The sequence below is a fragment of the Oryctolagus cuniculus genome, chromosome 7, assembly GCF_964237555.1.
Source record: "Oryctolagus cuniculus chromosome 7, mOryCun1.1, whole genome shotgun sequence".
NCBI classification, from domain to species: domain Eukaryota; kingdom Metazoa; phylum Chordata; class Mammalia; order Lagomorpha; family Leporidae; genus Oryctolagus; species Oryctolagus cuniculus.
The window spans coordinates 107,337,768-107,361,405 of NC_091438.1; the positions used below are offsets into that span (position 1 = coordinate 107,337,768).

Consider the following 23,638-nt stretch of genomic DNA (forward strand, 5'->3'; position numbering starts at 1 on the left):
AAATAAAAAAAAAACCCAGCAAGCTTTCTCCTGCCTTTGCCTATCTGAATTGTTCCACAGGATCATCAAGGATTTAAAGAAGGAGAGCTTCTCCTCGGAGAAGTATTCCAGCTGACAAAGAAGGAATGGTAGAATCTACAATCTACAAATGCTAATAAATTAATAGAACTAATGATCGTAACAACAGCAACAGCTACACATTATGTATCCCCAATGATAAAACAAAATACTACCATGAGAGAGTCTTGCAAAAAATCTAATATGAATCTAATATTTGATCAAACCTCTAGACTTGATCACAGGAGACTTCTACCCAAGGGATACAGTCAGAAAAATCCAGACTTCGGGAAAACCTACAGTATGAATGACCTTGTTTATTCAACAATAGGACTGCAAGTAGGCAAAAATAAAATAAAATAATGGAAAGACTCAAGAGTACATCAATCAACTTCAGTGCACAAGCACTATTTGGACCCTGGTTCAAATCAACTCTAAAGAGAAAAAATAAATAAAATTCCCACTTATAGGAAAATTTGAACAGACTGGATATTTGATGATATAAAGAACTATTAAAAATTTTAGAAGAGATGAGGGTATTGCAATGGTGGTTTGTAAAAGAAGCCCCTATATTTCAGGAACTTGTTGAAATATGATAGGCTATACTTCACAACAGTCTGAGGGTCAGGTACAGGTAGCAGAAAGGAGAGTGGTCATGAGTAGACAGTGGCTGAAGCTGGGTAATGGGGACATGGGTTTTCTTCCATAATGTTTCCACTTCTTCATCTTATGTAGATTTCAACTGGGAAAGTTACATATATTTACATATACACATTATATACAAGGTATATATTTTATACATATATAAAGATATAATCCCCCTTTTCTCACTACCTATGGTGCTACCAACCTGTTTGAAGCCACGATCATTTCTCACCTGAATTACTGTAGTAGCTTCTTAACTGGTGTCTCTGCCTCCACCCTTGTCTCCCTTAGGTCTGGTTAATAGAAAGAAACAAAAATGCGCTTTTAAGCAATAAGGTAAATCATGTCACTCTTCTGCTTAAAATCTTCCAATGGTTTCTCATCTCAGAGTAAAAACTCAAGTTCTTACTACAGCCTAGATGGCTACAGGAGTTGGCCTCTCATTTCTCTCTGCCTCTCTTCCCCTCTTTGCTGCAGCCATACTATTCCTCTCTTCCACAGGGACTTTGGCTCCAGGTACTATTTCACTTTTCCCATCCCTTCCCCTTTCCCTAATATCCCATAGTTTGTTCCCTCACTTCCTGCAGCCTCTGCTTAAATGTTTCTTTCTCAGACATGCTTTCCACACCACCCAACCTAAAGAAGCACCCTCAACCTCCTAATACGAGCTTATTTTTCTTCATGGTGCTTTTTATCCTGATTTCTCCATCTCTACATGCTAGAAAAGAAGCTCCAGAAAAGATTTGGCCACTGTTATTTCTCAGAGTGTCTGGCTCAATAAATATTGTTAACTTTGACATTAAATTCTGAACCACAACCATTCAGCAAACTGCACACCAACGGCTGAGCAAAGGGTGATGGGGCAGGCAAGAACCACACTATGGAAGCCTTGTGTGCTCTTTGAGAGTCTTGAGTTTTACAAATCTGAGGGACAGTCACTCTTACCACTGCTATTATTGTATTAAAAGAAATAGATTTTTTGATGTTTATATGGCATATATATTAGAAGGTTGATGGCCTCATTAAAAATGAACCACTATGCTTCTTAGCCACTTAAGACAGTTTCTCCCCCTTGGGTTAGAATAAAATGTCCTTGAATAAAAAGATGTGAATATATATACAAACACACACCAAAAAAGGAGGGGGTCATTTTCCCATAGGTTATTTTTATTTATTTATTTATTTTAACAGGCAGAGTGGACAGTGAGAGAGAGAGACAGAGACAAAGGTCTTCCTTTTCCATTGGTTCACCCCCCAATGGCCACTGCGGCCGGCGTGCTACAGCCAGCGCACCGCACTGATCCGAAGCCAGGAGCCAGGTGCTTCTCCTGGTCTCCCATGCAGGTGCAGGGCCCAAGCACTAGGGCAATCCTCCACTGCACTCCAGGGCCATAGCATAGAGCTGGACTGGAAGAGGGGCAACCAGGACAGAATCCGGCGTCCCGACCCGGACTAGAACCCGGGGTGCCTGCGCCGCAGGTGGAGGATTAGCCTATTGAGCTACGGTGGCACCGGCCCCATAGGTTATTTTTTAAAAGATGTATTTATGTATTAATTTGAAAGCATGGGGAAGAGGTGGAGAGAAAGAGAGAGACATTGATCTTTCATCTGCTGGTCACTCCCCATGTGGTGGCAAAAACCTCAGCGGGGCCAGCCTGAAGCCAAGAGCCCCAAACTCTATCCTAGTCTCCCAGATGGGAAGCAGGAGCACAAGTGCTTGGGACATCTTCTGCTGCCTTCCCAGGTGCATCAACATGAAGCTAGCATTCCAATATGGAATCCCTGTGTCACAGGCAGAGGCTTAACTGCCTGTGCCACAATGCTGGCCCTTCCATAGATAATTAAATAGAAAAGTCTCAAGGACATTAGCAACTTGGGGTGAGGGTGGTTGTTAGAAAATAACCTGTTCAAGAATTGGGAACTCCATTGGCCACACAAGCCCAAGTGGGGAGGAGACAATTTTATGGCTGGGAAGTTACAGTGTAAGAATGAAGATCTGAGAGTATGTGGTTTCCTCCCTGGGGCCCACAGGCAAAAACCAAATCCAATCCACCTTTCTACACAGCACTATGAACTAACACCTTACTTCAGTCCCTTTTCTTCTCTAGACTCCTAAAAGTCCTGCTAAGTGATCCCTCTGCAGCCAGCTTTGGGACCCTCCCAGCCTCTCCAAAGGGAGGTTTCAAAGGGCAAGATTAGTGTTATCACTGCCCTTTTTAGAAACCTTAGTGGCACAGAGTAACAGGGTCTACACTGCCTTGAACAATCTGAGATCTGCATCCCTCCCCAGTTTCCCCTGAATCCTCCCCATACATCCTACAGGTCTTTGATCCAATCCTAGGGATCTATTTGCCAAAAGCCTACACTCTTGCTTTCTTCTGGAACTTGGTGCTTGCCTTCCTAGGCATCCGCTGTCTCAAGGGAGTTTTGCTATCTGCTGTCCAGCAACAATGCACGTTGTATGCATCACATTCTGTGCTTTATCCCAAGAAAAGTCACTGAAAGACCTCCCATAATCTGCCACCTCGCCAGAGGCTGTCAAACTTAAGGGTTTTGTAGTCGATGTTCTCCTGGTTCTTCTGTCAAACATGATTATATTTTATATTTGCAACTTTCATGTCTTCCTAGAAAAGTCTGCAGGTATTCTGCAGGTATAATCTCCTCTGGGAATCTTCCTATCTTTTGATTTAGTTTTGCTATAACCCTCTCCAACAAAGGGATAGCTATATTAACCTAACAATAAAACTAACATCTTTTTCTCAATAATCTAGTCTGACAGATTCAAAATATATTACATCCTCAGCAGAACTTCTTACAGGCAATGAATCAGACCGAGACAGGACTTAAGACTTGGTTACTTTGCAAAATAATGGTAATTCATTTCTATTCATGTCTATGTTTCTTACAAAAGGTCACAGAAACTACTCTTAATAATGATTCTCCAAGATCTCCCTTCAACTTGATATAATGAGACACAAGGCAATATTAAAAACTGAAGCTTGGGAGAGGGGGAATCAAATATCCCTGAAGAATTCTGGGCCCAGGAATATCACAGAAAACATTACTGGGGTTCGAATGCAACAGGATTTTCAGCTATTTCCTTCAATGCCTAAAACAGTACCGGCGGAAGAAACAATCCTAAGTCATGGTTCTAAAGATGGTACTGCAGTTTGAAAGATTTGAATGCTAATGTGTTTTTCAGGAGTTATGATGAGTTATCTCTACAAGAACATCAGGGTTGGAATCCAGATTCTGGCACCTGCTGCCTATGTTGTGACCTTGAACATGTCACCGGAGGCTTATGAACCCATCACCTCAGCCACAAGATGAAGATAATTACCCAGTCCTACACAGTAGGAAAAATGAATTAAAGGATTCCATGGAAGTACTTTATAAACTAAAAATAGGGCATTGATGGTTTTTACTCACAGCCAATGACAAATCACAGCAATACTGTTAGAAGATGCAGCTCTTCCCAGAAGCTCAGTTCTCCACCTAGGAGCCTGTTTATTTCACCATGCTGTTGCTTTTATTACTGTTGGAAGTACATCAAAAGGATCTCTGCTGAGTCTGGACAAGTAACAAATAAGTCCAGAATGTACTATTAAATTTCCTCAATTAGTTCTAGGCTTATGTTCTTTTTGCTTGCTTTTTTAGAAGAACTTCTTGCTAGGTTAAAAATCCTTACTATAAACAGCTGAGTTAACATTACACTAAGAACCCCAGTGCCCACACCAGAACAATGCACAAATCTGCTAGTAACTGATGGATTTCAGCCAGCTGATGCACATCTGTGAGCCTCTCCTGGCTGTAAATAAAAGAAGCTGTCATTGTTTTCAGAGAGCTCAACTCCTCTGCAGACAGAACATCCTTTGAGCATCTGCCAATTTCTTATCAATTCCAAGCTTGAGATGCTGATGCAATCACCTGATTGCCAATCCTTCAAGTGCCTGAATCCATTTTAAGAGTGATCTAAATGTTTTTATAAGCCACTGTTAACACTAAAAACATCATTGCTTTCTTATGTCCAAAGCCCCTGAAACATCTCAAAAGAATTCTGAAAGGAACACTATTGGTTTAATCACTTCCAAAGGTGAGTTTAATGAAGTGACAGAGAACACGGTATTTGTTGATCACTCTTCCGAAGACACTGAAAGTAGAATGTGACAAGTGGGAAGACATCAAACCCTACCTTCACTGAGACTCCTGCAAAACTAGCAATGGGGGTGGGCGTTTGAGACAATGGTTAAGATGCCCAGGCCCCATATCAGACCTCCTGGTTTGAAACCTGGCTTTGGCCGGCACCGCGGCTCACTAGGCTAATCCTCCGCCTTGCAGCACCGGCACACCGGGTTCTAGTCCCGGTCGGGGCGCCAGATTCCGTCCCGGTTGCCCCTCTTCCAGGCCAGCTCTCTGCTGTGGCCAGGGAGTGCAGTGGAGGATGGCCCAAGTGCTTGGGCCCTGCACCCCATGGGAGACCAGGAGAAGTACCTGGCTCCTGCCATCGGATCAGCGCGGTACGCCGGCCTCAGCGCACCAGCCGCGGCGGCCATTGGAGGGTGAACCAACGGCAAAAGGAAGACCTTTCTCTCTGTCTGTCTCTCACTGTCCACTCTGCCTGTCAAAAAAAAAAAAAAAAAAAAAAAAAAAAGAAAAAAGAAAGAAAGAAAGAAAGAAAGAAACCGGGCTTCTTTCTTTTGTGGACCCTGGGAGGCTTCAGGTATGGCTCAAGTGGTTGGGTCTCTGTCACCTACATGGGAGACCTGGGTTGAGTCCTCATTCCCAGTTTCATCTGTTGTGAATGAGTCCACTTCTCAAAATGTATCGTAAAGAAGAAAAAAGGGTACAGGGAGTTTGCACAAGTATGTACAACATAGTATTTTTAATAGCAAAGTTTAGAAATGACTTAAATGTCCATTGGTAAGAAATTTTCTAAATAAATTATGATATATTTTTAAGTATAATCTGTTACATATCATGATTTAAATGTATATTTATTGGGGCCAGTACTATGGCATAGCAGGTTAAGCTGCTGCCTGCAGAGCTGGTATCCTATATGAGCACCAGTTCAATTCCCAGCTGCTCCACTTCTGATCCAGCTCCCTGCTAATGCACCTGGGAAATTAGTGGAGGATGGCCCAAGTGCTTGGGCCCCTGCACCCATGTGGGAGACCCGAAAGAAGCTCCTGGCTCCTGGCTTTGCATAGCACCAGCTCTGGCCATTGCAGCCATTTGGGAAGTGAGCCAGTGGATGGAAGATCATTCTCTCTCTCTCTCTCTCTAACTCTGCCTTTCAAATAAAATAAATAAATCTTTTAAAAATATATTTATTATCATGTAAACATATCTATAGTATTATATAGATAATTATAGATGGGAGTGTTCTTTCTCTCCTCAAGTAAATAAGCAAATAATTAAACAAAATTTTCAAAATTAGCCATAACCTCTGCCTCATCCTCTCTAACCAAAAACTCTAAAATACATAAAGCTCCAAGTTGAATCTACCTTAATTTTTTTTGCCTCTTTTCCATTTCCCCACTCAGGGTTTGTGCCATCCCTCCTTCTAGGAAAAAATTCCTAGCTCTTTGTATAACTAACACCTTCCCATCCTTCAGGAGACCCTACTGCCTTCTTTCAGGAAGGCCTTCCCCTGCTACCCCAACCCCACAATTCAGTTTTCAGTGCTCTTCCTACGTTCTATAAATCTTGGTTGGGTTGGAAAAAAGAATTGACCCTAAAGACAGATTTTCATCAGAGAGTGTCCCACCATTAATGTCTGTGTGATAACCCATCCACCATTCCTTCAAGAGAAAAAAGGAAAAAATTAAACCAAGCTATCAGCAAAGAACACTCTAGGGAATAGGGAAGTTGGTGCCTATGACCTTCAGCCATGTGCATCAAGGCCATCCAACAGGCCTGGGACTTCAGGTCCCTGGGCATACTCAGAGGATCCAGAAGCAGCAGCATGGAGGTCCAGGCACATCAGTGAGGCATATGAAGATTCCCAGAGTGGCATCAAAAGTGATATAAAGCCAAATCCCATCCCTGTCACATGTAATAAATCCCATGATAACTCTATACTTCAGTATCAGCATGAAAAAATAGTACCCCAGGGAGAACCACTGAGACAGCAAGCTGAAACACAGAGATAAACCTTTGCCACTTTGGTTACCAAATGTTTTGTCTGACCTGAGCTCATTCTTTACAAACAGGGTATAAGACTCACCCCTTCAATTTGGGGCTCATAAATGACTTAAAAGAACACTTCCTGCTTGGGTTATAATTAGAAGCATCTGTTATTATGAGAAACATGAGAGGGCTTTCTGAAGTGGTAATGACCAACTCGGACTTGTCTGGTGTCCAAGTGAGCAGGCAATGACTCCAAGCCCCCATCAATGCACCAAGACACATAGATGGCAGTTCCACCATGTACTCACTGTGAAAGCCTGGGAAGTTACTTTATCTCTCTGGAAAGCCTGCTCTGTAAATTGGGGATAAAAATGGTACCTGTCCCTTATGAGGCCTCTGAGAATTAACTAAGATAATGCATCTTAAGATTCAACACGGGATCAGCACTGTGGCATAGCGGGTAGTCGCCACCTGCAATGCTGGTATTCCATACAGAATGGTTCGAGTCCCAGCTGCTCCACTTCTGATCCAGCTCTCTGCTGTGGCCTTGGAAAGCAGTAGGGCCCTGCACCCATGTGGAAGACTCAGAAGAAGCTCCTGACTCCTGGCTTCTGCCTGGCCCAGCCTTGGCCAATGTGGCCATTTGGGGAATGAACCAGCTGATGGAAGACTGATTCTCTCTCTCTCTCCTTGCCCTCTGTAACTCTTTCAAATAAATAAATCTTAAAAAAAAAAAGCAGGTAAATAATAAGCTCCAAATAAATGACATGTGTTTTTATCATTGTGACCTCCTTGCCAAAGATTCTGAAGTTCGGTCTTTCCTAGGGTCCTGAGAATTTCTGGAATGTACTGCTTTGCCATTCTTCCTAAGAATGTAACTTTGTACCCCAGGGAAACCAGTGGCTACAGAGCACCAACCAGGGCCTGTTTTCCTGGAGTTAAACCAGAGGGGATGTAGCAGAAAAAGACAGATATTTGCCAACCATTTTCCCCTTTTTCATCTTCAGCCTAAATTTAGCTTGTCATATGGCCTCCCAGAATAAAAGACTACATTTCCCAGGCTTCCCTTCAGCTAGGTGTGACAATGTGATTAAGTTCTGACAGGCCAGTGGGAAGTGGTAGAAGTAAGACTGCAACTTCTTGGCCATTGCCATCCTCCACCTGCGGCACCAGTACCCCGGGTTCTAGTCCTGGTTGGGGCACCGTATTCTGTCCCAGTTGCTCCTCTTCCAGTCCAGCTCTCTGCTGTGGCCCGGGAAGGCAGTGGAGGATGGCCCAAGTGCTTGGGCCCTGCACCCACGTGGGAGACCAGGAGGAAGCACCTGGCTCCTGGCTTCGTATCGGCACAGTGCGCTGGCCGTAGCAGCCATTTGGGGGGTGAACCAACAAAAGGAAGACCTTTCTCTCTGTCTCTCTCTCTCACTGTCTAACTCTGCCTGTCAAAAAAAAAAAAAAAATTACGACTGCTACTTCTTAAAAAGACGTATGCTTTTCCGCTTTGCCTTATCATTGACTAGAAAGTTAAAAAATTGGTTGGCTATTTAAGATAATGAGGAAGACAGTAACACCCTAAGAATCAAAAAGTGACAAGACAGAAGGAGCTTGAGACCCTCACTGCTTCAGAGTAGAGTACCCATTCTGGATCAGACTTTTGTATGAATACGAAATAAGTCTCCCCCTGTTTCAGGCACAGCCATAACTGTCTTTGCCACATGCAATCAAACCTATTGCTTCATTCACATTGAAGACAAGGTAGAGAAAGGAAGGAGAGAGGCAGACTGGGATCAATGGCTACAGCATGTCCCTTGCATACCTCAGTCTCAAAATCATGCGCAGAGTTAAACATCATCGTCTGTAGGACTACAGGCAATCAACCCAAACTTTGACTATGGAGGTCAGCTCCAAAAATAAGAGGAGCACTCACTAGCCAGCTGGAGAGAGGCCATGCAAAGAATCACTAGGGCAGTGAAAGGTCAAGAAAACCCATCTCAGGAGGAAAGACTGGAAGAGCTAAAAGGAGAAAGGTAAGCCAGAAGGACAAGATCAGGTTTCAGGTAGCTCAGGGGTGGTAAGCTGAACAGGGCTTCTCTCTTTGCATTCAAATTTCCTCATCTGTAAAATAAGTAGCTAAAACCAAAATAATCCCTTTTAGTCATACAATCTACAAATTTAGGGGAATTATGTTGCACCAAAGGCCAGAAGTACACTGAGTGAGTGAAGGGTAGATTTCCACTGACCATCAAGAGACAACTTCCTAGCAATGCTTCTTGTCCAGCAATAGAATGGCCACCTTCCAAGAGCCGGAAGGGTTTAATCAGGAGCTCGAATGGGATCCAGGGCCCTGCAGAGAGCACTGAGCCTCTGATCAACCATGCAGTTTAAAACAGGCCCCCCAACCCTTGCCTCCTTCGTACAGGCTGGTCAGGAAAGGGGGCTCTATAACAGACAGTGCTAGGTCTGAATCTAGTTCTGCTATTTACCTGATTCCATGATCCTGAGAAAGTTATTCACCTTTTCTTGAGCTTTAGCTTCCACATTTCAAAAATGGGGTTATAGTAAAATAGAACTTTGCCATATTATATAAAAAGAGATAGTACATATCAAGTGCATAGCACAATGCTAGGCTGATAGCTACTTATAGTAGTCATCATCATCTTACTAGTTTTGTAAATGAAAGGGGAAAAGAGTGGAAAAAGTGAGTTGCTCAGGAGATGAGAGTCAGTCACGCTGGTAGAAGCACCAGGAGAAAGAGGGCTGGAATTTGTGGAGTGGCCCAGGAGTTGCATGGTCAAAATAAACTAGAACTTACCGAACACAAGGTCGTTTCAAAGAGAAAATGGAATTAAAAGGTAAGTTTATTTTGATGCATAAAAATTCTGGAATCTGTGCTTACTTTTTTTACAGCATACATTTTCCTACTAAATGTTGTGGTTGAAGTGCGGGCAGGATCCAAAGCCATTCAAAGGGTGGGAGAGAAATGAAGGCTGGCAGCTGCAGACTCATCAGACCAGGGAAAGGCTCTGTGCCAGACCTCCATCTACCCATCCAAAATGTATTGATTAAAGTGCCACGTCAAGAAAAACAGACTAGCATCAGGGCAGAGAGAGAACACACCAGAATCAGGCTGTGAGTTCAGATCAGCATTTCCAGAGGAAATGATGCCTAATTCAACCTGTGTTTCTGAGCAGTGCTGTTTGAGAGTGAAGTGTGGGGAAAGATCACAAGCTGATGATGTGTCTGGAGGGGGCAGGGAATCATAAGACCTCTCCCAGCATCCTTCTAAAATCCCCACACTCTGAGTGGCCACAGAGACTGTCGGAGCCTTTCCAACTGTAGGCTTTACAGTTAAGCTTTTAGATTAAAATACACAAAGAAACACCCTACACAGTGAGGTTAAACACTTTTTTGGAGAATGGTGGTGGGTATAGATGTACATATCAAAGTACAAGCTCGGGGGGAGGGGTTCCCTGAGGTTTGAGGGCTGTTCAGTGCATTGACGGCTGTCGTGGATTCGGGAACACACACAGGATAAAATAGTATAGAACTTAACATACACACACACACAAAACATGTGTGTGTGTATATATAAATAAGTAAAACTATGAGATACATCAATATTGGCATCCTGTGACAGTACATGATAACTTTGCAAAATATCATTACTAGGAGAAAAGAGCAATGTTGACAAATATCTCTCTGTATTATTTCTCACAGCTTCATGTAAACCTATAATTATTTCAACAAAACTTTCAGTTACAAAAGTAGTCACAGAAAAATAAGAGTCATATAAAATTGCTGAAACGTTAGCAAAATATAAAAATTTAAGTTACTGGTATCATACTACATATTATTTTATAATATTTGATCTAGTTCCTTCATTTTTAGACCAGTATATATCCTTAAAAAGGTTTTCCTATGTGTATATATCTGCACATGGCTTATGTACTATAAATATAGTTTTTTGTTTATCCTAATTTTATATTTTGAAGATATTTCCATTATATGAAAAAATCCTTGAACAATTCATTTTTTGATGGCTATTCAGTAATATTATATAGTCATATCATAATTTTTGAACCAATTTCCTACTTGAGACATTTTAGATTATTCTGAAGTTATGTTGTATTATAAATAATTTTGTGATAGGTTAAACTGGTTGTCAACATAACTGAGATGAACAAGAACAAGTCCCTGGGTATAAAATGGTAAAAAGTTAAAACAGACCTTAGAAATCCCCTGCCCAAATACTCCTAACACAGATACACACACAGAGAGTCTATAGTTATGGAAATTATTCACCTATCCTTACTTTAGGAAGGGCAATTTCAAAAGTTAGCTATTTGAAAGAAAAACAGCATAAGCTGCCAACCTTGCTCTAAGTCATTTTTGACCTTGTAGAATCAAATAGAAAAGACATAAATGAAGGAAAAAGAAAAAAATGAAGGTTAAGACATGATAGATATGGTTCATATTCCCATTCTCTGTGACTTTGGGGAAGCAATTTCACTACTTTAGCTTTGTTTCTTCATCTGTACGTATGCCCTCTATTTACCAGGCCCTCAATAAGTATGTTTCTCTAAGGGAATGAATGACAGACTGGCATACACAGGGATTTAATTGCTCACTGTCACTCACTCAGTATTCTCCCAAGCTTCCAGAGTGGACAGCCCTCCCCTCTCCATTTCTCCACGCGGGGAAAGCTTGCCTACCTGCAAGACCAGCACCCGTGGCCCTCTTCGGAGAAGTCTTCATCAACCAACTTGCTTACTGCCCATTGTGTCTACTTCAGACTTTGCTGCAGCTACAGGACTTCTGTCTCCACTGCTGTTAACAGAGCAACTTGAAGGCCAGCCGCAGCCACGTTCCTCTCTCATCTCTGAGTAGATCTTTACCTACCACGTTGATATAAGAGAGGCTCCTCATATCTGCATCTCTTGCTCAGCTACTGGACAAGAGGTACACAAACAACACCCATAAGCCAATAGGATTATTTCCTTCTGGAATTCAGAATTTGGGATTCAGGGGCCAGCACTGTGGTACAGTGGTTTAAGCTGCCATCTTGCAACACCAGCATCCCACATGGGAGTGCAGGTTTCAGCTCTGACTGCTCTGCTTCTGACCCAGTTCCTTGCTAATGCACCTGGGAAAGCGGTAGATGATGGCTCAAGTACTTAGGCCCCTGCCACCTACATGGGAGACCCAGATGGAATTCCTGGCTCCTGGCTTTGGTCTGGACCAGTGCTTTCTGATTGTAGGATTTTGGGGAGTGAACCAGTGAATGGAAGATCTCTGCATGTGTATCTCTCACTCTCCCTCTGTAATTTTGACTTTCAAATAAACAAATTTCCTTTTAGAAAAAATTTTGGGATTCAGAGATAGATGATCAGTGACATAGATGATCAGTGAGTGAGTTGCTTCAAAGAGTGACATGCAAATTCAGGATCTTTGAGGAAGCCATGTGCCCAGAGAAGACAGGACAGATCTGCATAGAGAGAACAAAGGACTGTGAAAAATATACAGAGAGGTGAAACAGAGACCATGAAGTACTGGAGAGGGAGGGCATGCCAGGATGCACTCGCTTCTGGTATTCCCAGTTCATATGAGACTGGGCTCTCTGCCCTGGGACCCAGATGTTACCCTGTAACTTTATAGCAACTCCTTCCCTTTGATTTTTAATTAGGACACTTTAAAACAGCTTTGATTACTTGCAACAAAAGAAAACTTGCCAAGACAAGGGTAAAAACATCAACGCTTTTCTTTCCATACCTTAACCATTCTATTTTGTCATTTGAAAATATTCTTTTCAACTTCATCTGAAGTGTTTGACTCCTACCCATCCTTCAAGGTCAACATCATGTACAACCCAACTAAGGAGTACATCTCTGCAGTCTCTGTCCTTCCCTGAAAGCCTCATCTGCATGTTTGGCAGGTGTACATTAGAGTGACTCTTGTTCTTCCCTTCTCCCCGCTTCCTTTGAGTCACTTCCTCTCTCTGGGCCTCAGGTTCCTTGCTCTTGAAATGAGATGATTAGAGGATACTGGTGATTGTCAAAACTGGATTTGACACAGTCCCAGGTTCTGCAGCTATGGATGAGATAACACTGTTGGCAGAGTGAGCCAAAAAGCAGCCCAAAGTCACACCCTTACTTTAACCAGGGTTACTCTGTTTTTACATATTTCACACATTCAGTGCTTGAGTAAGGCTTTATTGAGAAAGGAATCAAATTTGAAAATGTTAAACTAGAAAATCCATAAGGCTCCAAGACTCCATAGCAGTAGGAACTGTGCAGTAAAAATAACAAAAGTAAAATTTTATTGAGCTACACATTGTTCTAAGCAGTTGATGCTCAACAACATTTTAACTATCACAGCAATCATACAAGGTGGACATTTTTTAACCCCATCCTAAATGAGGGTGTGATCTCACAAATTAGGAGTAGCAATGCCAGGCTTTAAGCCCAGGAAGATACAGAATCAAATCTGAGTTCTTAACCACAATACTGTCTTCCCAAGCTCTTTCAAGGAGACACCATGGTTCTTGTCTCTCTTTTCTTATCTCCCATAGCATAGCACTTGGGCTGCTGGTCACTAAGCATGTTTGCTGAATGAATAAATGTTTGGACAAACAAAAGAAGTTTATCCTGGAGTCCATGGAGATTGACACATGAACTTGAAACTTCCAGCTGCCTCCAGGAGCTAGCTGTAGCCAAATAGAGTTACTTTGTAACTTGGGCCTTTTCTACACCATTTCCCTGGAAAAGCAAAGGACCTTCTTGAAGCCTAGATGAAATTCCTTCCAGGCATGGTTTAATTTGTAGTGCTGACAAATACCCCTGTCTTGGTGGATCCAGGGATGCACACCTCATCCAGCTCATTATCTTCAACTCACAATTTATTCCCTCTATCAGGGTTTCTCAACATCAACACTATGGACATTTGGGGCCAAATCATGCTTTGCTGTGAGGAGCTGTATTGTGTGCTGTAGGATTCTAATAACACCCTGGCCTCTACCCACCAGATGCCGCTAACAACTTCATTCACCATTGTGACAACCAAAAATGTCACCAGACATTGCCAAATTCCTGGGGATGAGGAAAGGGCACAAAACAGTCCCTCATTAGCAACCACTGCCATACATGCTAGCTTTTATTTCCCTCAGAAGCCCTCGAAAAAACTAAAACAAGCAATGCCTGGGGCCAGCATTGTTGTGACATAGCAAGTCAAGACTGGAACACTGGCATTTCGTATGAGCACCAGTTTGCATCCTGTTTGTTCCACTTCCAATTTAGCTCTCTGCTAATGTGCCTGGGAAAGCAGCAAAAGATAGCTGGAGTACATAGGCCCCCAAACTCACGTGAGAGGTGGAGTTGAAGCTCCAGGTTCCTGGCTTCTGCCTGGCCCAGCCCAGACCTTGCAGCCATTTGGCAGGTGAACCAGCAGATAGAAGATAGGTGTCTGTCTGTCTGTCTGTCTTTCTCTCTCTCTCTCTCTCTCTCTCTCTGTGTGTGTATGTCTCCAACATTCTCACTCTGTAGTTCTTTCAAATAAATAAATAGACCTTACATAAATGCCTAAGCATGCTTAGAACATAAATGCCAATGATCCTTTTAAAGTTCCTGGGCTTCATGCTCCACCCTCAGCATTCCTCTTAAACTGGGCTGTTGTGAGCACCCCGTAACATATCAAGCATCATTATCTGTTGATTGTGTAAGTCACTGACTGCCTTTTGCCTACCTCAACCAAGAGTTCTGGTGATCAAGTGTCCTGCACATTTATGAGAACTCATGATGTCAGTTTATTGCCTCAAATCTTATAAACAATCCCAGAAGGAATACAATGAAGAAAAGACTCACAGCCTTGTAAAATGATGAAGTAAAATGATCCACCTTGAAGGAACCTCAGGATAATAAAATATTCCCAACATTGCCTTCCTCACTTCACTTCAACCTTTGGGCACAGAAACCACTCACCAAGCATCTACCATATGGAGGGATTGTGCTAGGCACTTTTCTACCCCTTCTCCAATTTGATCTTCTTGACCTGACGAACAGCATTCTCTGTTTTACAGAGGGGGACATGGAGGCTCAAAGGGGTACAGTGATGTGTCTTAGGTCACAAAGCCAGTCAGCCATCTCCAGACCTAATCTGGCACAAGCCCTGGATCCAGCTCCAGTGCCCTCTGCATGCTGCACTGCAGTATTCTACAAGAAAACCAGTGAAAGCCAGTGAACAGCCAAGATGGTAACCAAAGGCCTTTTCAAGCATGTGTTATGCATAAAATAAAAAAGGCTATTCCAAATGCAAACAAAAGGCAGCCGTGGCAAACAACCTTATCAGTTATTCTTTTTTACTTTTCTGCATTTGCTTAACTGTCTTGCCTTGAATATTATCTACCCAATAGACAGGAACTAAAATCCATTTCTGACAACAAAAATGAATTCACAGAGATATGAACACTTAACACCAATCTCCAGCAAACCATTATCAACACCTTTCACACGGATACGCACTAGGCTCTCAGCAACATGGCAAGGTCTATCCCAATGTGACCAGCATCTGCTCCTCCTCTTAGCCATTCCACTTCTAAGAATTCTTCCAGAGGTATACCACAAATATAATATTCAAAATATATGCTTAGAAATACTGCCAATCAGAGAGGAATTGGGACACTGGAACTCAAAGCAGTCCTTTGAGAAAATGAGGTACCTCTTCAGTTATTAACATATAAAGTTGTTTAACACAGTGTTAAGTAAAGCAATCTAGTTGTACAATGGCATGTAGAGAAAGATTCAAGGGTATACATGTATACATTAGATGAGAATGGCTGTATATGCATATGTGGGCATATAGGAAATTATATGTATTTATGTGGTATAAAAGGTTGTGTATGTAAGAAATCATTAATATTAATTATATCTGGAGAGTAGGACTCAAAGCTAGGAAGAAAAAAAAACGGATTTTTATTTTGCATTTAAACAATGTTTTCTACTGTTAATTTTTATACCACTCTAAATTGTTTTAAAATTTTTTCATGAACATGAATCCTATAGATTAACATGTAGAAGCTAAACACATGTAAAGTAAGACATGTGTTTTGGGTTTTGGTTTTTAAGAGACAGGAGGCCCAGCTCTTATGCAGTGGCTTGAAAACAAAGCGAGATGCAAAACAGGGCTGTCATCTGTTACAACCACAAATGCTCACAAAACAAGGCAGTGTGTGAAACCCTCCCAGCCCCTGTGTGCCAGTGAGAGGCATAATGGAGACAGCTCTCTCCTGGCACATTCAGAAGACAAAGCCAGGCTCCCACCCTCTTAGGGGATTTTATGCCTGGATGTTAACAATAGTAGTGATAGTAAAATTCTGCAAGGCAACCTAAACCAATTTCTCTAGCAGTTAAAACCCAATTTTTCCTGTTCTACTCCTGCTCCAGATTTGTGTCTTCCTAAACAGCTGATACATCTTGGCCAAGGGGTGCCCAAGATTTAAGCTCTCCTTCTTAAAAATCTCTGCCAAGCTTCAGTATCAGAAGTCCTGGGTGCTGGCTGCTGACTTTGCTACATACCAGAGTCCTTCCAAAAATTCACAGAAAATGCACGCATTTAAAAAACACTATTCAAATACCTCAAAAAATTTACACCAAAATAAGCTTATTTTGTCATTCCATTTTTCCACGAACTTTCTGAAATGCCCTGTGTAGTGGCTGGCATTGTGGTACAGCAGGTTGAACTGCCACTTGTGATGCTGGCTTCCCATGCTAGTGTGAGTCCCAGCAACTCTGCTTCTGATCCAGCTCCCTGATAATGTGTCTGGAAAAACAGTGGAAGATGGTCCAAGTGCCTTGCCCTGGCCAAGGCACAGCCATGGGAGAGTGAACAAGTGGATGGACATTCTCTCTCTCTGCCACTCTGCCTTTCATACAAATAAAACAGATCTTAAACACAAGAAAAAAAGAAAAGAAATACCTTTGTATAAGCTCATTAAACCTAACCGAGCTTCTCCTCCCTAAAACACTTTGTTGATGTCACTTACTTCACTGGATCATTGTTAAGATCTAAACATAACATAGAAAAAAAGCGGAGCCAGCACTGTGGAGTAGTGGGTTAAGCTGCTACCTGTGATGTAGGCATCCCATATGGGTGCCAGTTCAAGTCCCGGCTGCTCCACTTCTGATCCAGCTCTCTGCTGTGGCCTGGGAAGGCAGTGGAAGGTGGCCTTGGGCCCCTGCACCCACGTGGGAGACCTGGAAGAGGATCCCAGCTTCAGAGCAGCACAGCTCCAGCCGCTGCAGCCAATTGGTGAGTGAACCAGCGGATGGAAAATGCTCTCTCCCCCCGGCCCACCTCTCCTTCTCTCTCTGTGTAACTCTTACTCTCAAATAAATAAATAAATATTTTAAAAAAAGAAAAGAAAAAAGCTTGCTGCTGCTGAGAGATGTTGGTAATGGGGCAGCTATGCATGCGTGGGGATCAGAGATACATGGGAAATCTCTATCCTCCTTTCAACTTTGCTGTGGACCTAAAACTGCTCTAAAAATATTTTCAGAATAATATTTTTAATGTACTTGAATGGCAGACAGAGACATCCTATCCACTGGTTCACTCCCCCAATGTCTGCAACAGCTGGGGCTGGGCAGGCTTAAGCCAGAAGCCCCAGGAACTCAGGCCAGGTCTCCCGTGTGATTATCCAGGGCACAAGCACTTGAGTGATCACCTGCTGCCTCCCAGAGTGCACATCTGCAGGAAGCTAGAACTGGGAGCAGAGCCAGAACTCCAACTAAGCACTCCAATATGGGAGGCAGGCATCTCAAGCACTGTCTTAACCACCATGCCAAAGAGTCACTCCTAAAAATTAATTTTTTTTAAAGTCTGGCGTTTAATGTTGAGTAGTACCAGTCTTTGACCCTGCCTGTGATGTACAAATCCTGTCTACAGCCTCAAAAACCAAGGAAGTCATCTCAGATTATGTCTCAAAACAGGCAGCCAAGACAGTCTCTTAAAAACCCAACACATTTGTCGTTCCATCCTAGTTCACTAAGCATCAGTTATACCAGCAATATACAACTTTCTGCAAAGCTGTCCCCTCTCCAGGTCTCTATTTGCTGTACCTATCTAGTACTGTAAATGCCCCAACTCAGCTCTTTTCATTTGCCTGCTTGCCTCTGTTTCTTCGGGTGTTTGTTCAAAGGCTATTGCCTCTAAAAGGTGTTTGCTGGCCCCCTCTGTCAGGCGCCCCTCCCACCACCATTCTGAGTTGTTCTCTCCTACTTTTAGTGCCTCCACAGCACCTAGCAAAACACATCATCACCTTTGCTTACAGGGTGTCACACTAGCCGGCAAGCTGCTAAGTGCCAAGGCCTCATCTGCATCATCCTCTCCTGTGCCCCTCGGGGCCAGAGCAGACAGAACACAGAGCACAGAACAGGCAGACAGGTGTTTCCGCAGTGGATGAATGAAACGTCTGTGCCACAAAACGCTTCCATGTACATTCTCACCTTTCACCAATGAAACAGGCAGGGTCAGTATGCTTCTCCTCGCCTGAATGATCTGCCCAAGGTCACAGCTTGTAACTGACAAAGCCAAGGCTTCTATGGGGAGTTTCCAATTCCTGATTGTCTGGTACCCACCCACACCCTGCTCAACAGCGTCTACAAATTCGGGCTTGGACAGGTTGAGGATGCAGCAGCGTATCTAGGCACCAGGTGTGGGGGAGAGGAAGACAAAGATCTGCTCTCCAGCAGAGGTAAAGTAGGGAAGACAGAGATGGAAAAAAATGGCAAGTTGTTATCTTGCACTATCAGGCTGTGAATTAGTAAGTAAAATTTTTCCCTTCATCTGTATGAAATACAGCTGCCTGTAGGATAGAGGTTGTGAAACCGCTCATCACCACCAGTCACTGTGTGGAACACTTTGCTAATTGAAGCAACAAGTGAAATTTTAGGTAGATCAGATGCAATTACCCAAATTGGAAAGTAACACCAGGGCTCGTGCCTACTGAGCAACACACAGCAGGCTGGGAGCTAAGTCACATGCACCCACACACCCCGAGACCATGGTCATCCACACACTTCCCATGGCACAGTGCTCCCAGGCTGCCAAACTCATGCTGACCCACTGCCAGGAGAGAAGGACGTGAGACTCTGACAGCAAAGGGCAAGTGGAGGGAAAAGAAGGGAGAAGAGCACAGGCAAAGAGCAAGGGCTTTAACAAGCTGAAGTCGGGAGGCAGGAGAACTATGCAAGAGGGAGAACCAACAGAAGAACACGGAGCAAGGAGAGACGAGGACTATTATCCTGCCATGATTTTTTGCAGTCCTTGAGAATTTCTGGGGTCAGGGTTTTGTGAGGCTTTTTTTTTTTCAAGCATTTGTCTGTTTCCATAGAGACCAAGAATTCCTGCTTTCAATAACCATTTTCCAGGTCTCTCTGGTGTTTAATCTTCCTTGCTGTACTTCCATCACTAAGCAAGGCACCAGAGCCCAGGGATCACGCAATGAGAAGAGGCAGAAGGGCAGGCCAGCCACCCTACACCATCCTGGCCACGGGCCTCAGGCCTGGACTCAGCCCAGTGCCACAGAGCTGCAGTTCTAGCGTTTCCACTGATTATCTTCCTCCTCCCCCCCAGGCAAGTGCAGGGCCTGCTCCTGCCTCCTTTCTACCAGGCAGCCCTCCCATGGGGATCTGTGCAGCCTGCCAAAACGCTGAAAGCCCAGTGAGAACTTATGCCAAGCTGACAGTACATCAGCCCTTCGTGGTACACTCAGCTTATCTGTGGGGAGCCAGTGAGGGCACTTTCTCCACTTCTGGTCAAGACCACAGACACCAACCACCACCTCCTCTCCTGCTGCCATCCAAGCTAGATCTCACACCCCACATCAGCTCAGCTGTCACTCTTGTCTGTTCACCCATGCAGCACTTCTTGGAGTTCCCCCCTTTTTCCCTAGTCTTGCTGGCACTGCCCTGGCTTCACCCCCCATTACTTCTCAGGTCATCAACTAAATTGCCCCCTTGGTTGTGCCCCCTGTCCTCCAGGCAAATGCTCTGTCTCCTCTCTACTAAATCAAAAATCCCTGGGGCCCAGGGCCTGTGCTACTAGCACCTCAGGTAAATCAGAAACAGCCAGGACATAATTGGGAACTAGAGCTGGGATCCACTCACACAGCTGCGAAATATCTCTGGTACTGACACCTGACACTCTTTTCCCTGGAGCTGCAGTATGACTTTTAGAGACCTAGACACTTTTATCTTCAGGAACCCAATTCCTCAACTTCAGAAGATAAAAGATGTATCTTACTGCTATGAAGAGGATTCCATTATTGTTATAGTTATTTATTTTACTGTGGTTTTTAAAATTAGAACATGTGTGTGCACCCTAAAATTATGGATAAGTCAGCACTACATCACTTTTGTTCTCAATCTTCAGTGGCCTTGCACTGCCTACAGAACAAAATCCAGCCTCCCCAGCAGGCTCCTCCTGACCTGAGTTGAGTCTCTCCCCAGCACCATCTGCTATCACACTTCCCACTTCCCACCCATCTGGACTCCAGCTTCGAGGCCTACATGCAGTTCTTTCAATGCACCATGGACTCTGTGCATGCCCTTGTGCCTCAGCACCCAGCTCTTTCCTTCTCCATTTAGTCATTTCCGGTTCCAACACCCCTTCTCTGTGGCCTTCCTTGGTGTTTATCATAGCAACCATGGATCCTTCTTTTGCACCCCCCACAGAATTTCATGTTTTATAATTAAATCACTTATTCACCCTGTCTTTTGCCAAATAGTCCCAATTTTAAAGGGTATTGCTTTCACAGAACAATATTTCTAAAATCAGGAAGTTGCATACAATGCCAAATACCCTTGCCAGCTACCAGGGAGAGTACTAGCCTGCAAGGCACCAACAGTTATTTCTGTACATGCACATCCACCAACATGCAGAAGCCACTGGGTCACCTGGTTGCTTGCTTGTTAGTGGTACTTGCATCATTAACAGCATACACAGTTGAATTTTAATTTGAAGTTTCTAACCTTGGTACCTTCTACAATTATGTCCTGATGCCCTGATGCACTAATGAAATAAAAAGATATTTTAGATCTCTATTACTATGGCCTGTGACATGTCAGGTAAAGCAATGAAACGTCATGGAAATTGCTAGATCTCTTGGTACATGTTTAAAAATTTCATAATTCCTTGAACTGTGAAGGATTTAATCCTCAGACACTGAGCTGCTCTGTCAAAAGCTTCCAAGTGAATTTTAGGAGTACCTGTTTAACATGTAACTGTAGTTAAGCTTGTTCTTAAATTATAAATGTTGCAATAAGGAAATGCACAATCTAAACACCAGGATTCTTCAATCTACCTCATAATTATAGCTTTGATCCAAAAAGATTTCAAATTTGTGAGCACAGGATATAAAAACCATTAAAATACCAAGAAGCTTACATATAAGTGAAGATGGCCAAAAAAGATACAATGAGCTTTTAATATTAAACCTGAAAATGAGTTAAGATTCAATTTGAGATACTAATTAAGAAACAAAGTTTTAGATAAAATCCATCAATTAAGTTTGTTTTAAAATATTTATGTAAATAAATTTCAAGTTACTGTTTTTCTGTTAAAAAAAAAAGCTACCTTGATGATGAGTCACACAATAGCTTGCATTTTTGATCAAGAAAGGGCATTCTTTTGGCAAGCTAATTATTCTTCTACATTTCTGCACTAGAAAACTCTAGGGGTCTGAGATGTATATTAACCATTACTCTCTCCCCTCTAGCATCCTTGCATATAAAAAAATGCTCATTATTGAATTAGTCTTTTTGCCAACAGTTTCATTTTTGCAAGCCTGGCCTCATTTCTGTTACAATCTAGCTGAATGCTTATTTTTAGGTTTGGATGGGCATATTTCATTATAAATGCCCTTTTAAAAAATTCAAAATCTGTTCATGCTTTCATTCATTCAACAAGAATTTATCAGGCTACTAATAAATGCCAAGCAGCGACAAGAACACAAAGGCAAATAAGACAAGGCTTATTCTGAACTTTTATTTATGGTCTCTAGGGAGGGGCAAGAGAGGCTGGGCAGCAGAGCACAACTCAACGTGATGAGAGGGTGAAGCACAGGCTGCCAAGGAGCACAGAGAAGACCCAGCTCATGCAGCCTACAGGACTGCAGGAATAGCTAAGCCAAGCTCTGAAGAGGGACTAGGACATGCCCTAGAAAAAGAGCATCCAGATGGCTATGGGACAAGCTGTCCTGAGTGGAGGAACAATGTGCATAAACTACAGAGATGGTGGGAGGTGATATCCACCAGTGGAGAAAGGACAAGGAGCTTGGTTGGGCTGGCTTTCCAAGGCATCACAACAGACTTCCGAGGTCCACTGAAGAATACTCAACTTGATCCTGTGGGCAGCAGAGACGTTTTTCTTAGCAAGATATTGGCCCATAAACGCATAAAGCCATCTGAATCGTATCATTCTCTCAGGGTCATATCAAGGCTTAGTTTGCCTCATTTGATGCTGCTTCTATTCTGCTCCCTTTATTTCCAGTGTTTTTAAACTCTTTATATTTAAGAATATACATTTGCCTTGTTTCATGAGACTCAAAATGAGAAACAACTGCCCTCCTTTCAGTTCCTTCGATCACTATTTCTCCTTGTCTCACACAAAGAAGCAAACAGAAAAATTCACCACTAAATCCTTCATTTGCAGTCTTACATTTCTGTAGGGCATTTTATGCTTTTTAAAATGAGTGAGGACTGTGTAACCTCAGGCAGCTTGCTTTAACGTCTCTGGGCCTTGCTTTATTCAAGTGCAAGATGAAGGGAATTCTCACCTGCCTTATAGAATTCTTATGAGGATTAAATGAGATATCATATGTACAGTGTTGAACATGATTCCTGGATTATGATCATTAAATTGCAGCTATTTTTATCATTCAACATTATTGAGTAATGTACATATACGATGAAACTTCAAAAAGTTCATGGAAAGTGGAATTAAAAGATAAGTTTATGTTGAAATCTTAGTATAGAGTTGGTCTTCTGTATATAAAGTTAATTAAAAATTAATCTTAAAGAAGAATGGGAGGGTCGGTGCTATGACCTAGGGTGTAAAGTCACCACCTGCAGTAACAACATCCCATATGGGCGCCAGTTCCAGTCCTGGCTGCTCCACTTCCGATCCAGCTCTCTGCTATGGCCTAGGAAAGCAATGGAAGGTGGCCCAAGCCCTTGGGCCCCTGCACCTACATGGGAGACCCAGAAGAAGCTCCTGGCTCCTGGCTTCAGATCAGCTCAGCTCTGGCAGTTGTGGCTAGCTGGGGAGTGAACCAGCGGATGGAAGACCTCTCTCTCTCTCTCTCTCTCTCTCTCTCTCTCTCTCTGGCTCTACCTCTCTCTGTAACTTTGTCTTTCAAATAAATAAAATAAGTCTTAAAAAAAAAAATAAGAATGGGATGAGAGAGGGAGTGGGGGAGGGAGGGTGGTTATAGGGGGGAAAACCACTATATTCCTAAAGTTGTACCTATGAACATTGTATTAATTAAATAAAAGCTTTAACTATAAAAAAGAAAAACTTTAAAAAAAAAGTTTATTGTAGTGCAAAAAATTTTTGAAATCCATACACAGATTTTTCATAACTTACATTTTTCATGAGGTATTTGAAGATCCCTTGTATGCACAGATTTCAAAATGTTTTGCATGAAAATAAGCACTTAATTCCATTTTCCATGAACTTTTTGAATATGCTCATGTGCACATAAGCTGAGTTTTTGACACTTTTTATGATTCACATTTACATATATGTACAATATTAATGT

The 23,638-nt window shown here is 42.7% G+C and overlaps 1 protein-coding gene across 11 annotated transcripts in view; it reads right to left on the bottom strand.

Annotated features, from left to right (window-relative positions):
• DNAJC6 (DnaJ heat shock protein family (Hsp40) member C6) overlaps window positions 1–23,638 on the bottom strand; it is a 193,126-nt gene that overhangs the window by 84,423 nt on the left and 85,065 nt on the right. For 3 of the 11 annotated variants that reach the window (XM_070078349.1, XM_070078348.1, XM_070078350.1), the window contains exon 2: window positions 935–995. The exons of the other annotated variants lie outside the window; for them this stretch is intronic. The gene's annotated coding sequence lies outside the window, so the exon portion shown is untranslated. The remainder of the gene's footprint in view (window positions 1–934; window positions 996–23,638) is intronic. 11 annotated transcript variants of the gene reach the window in all.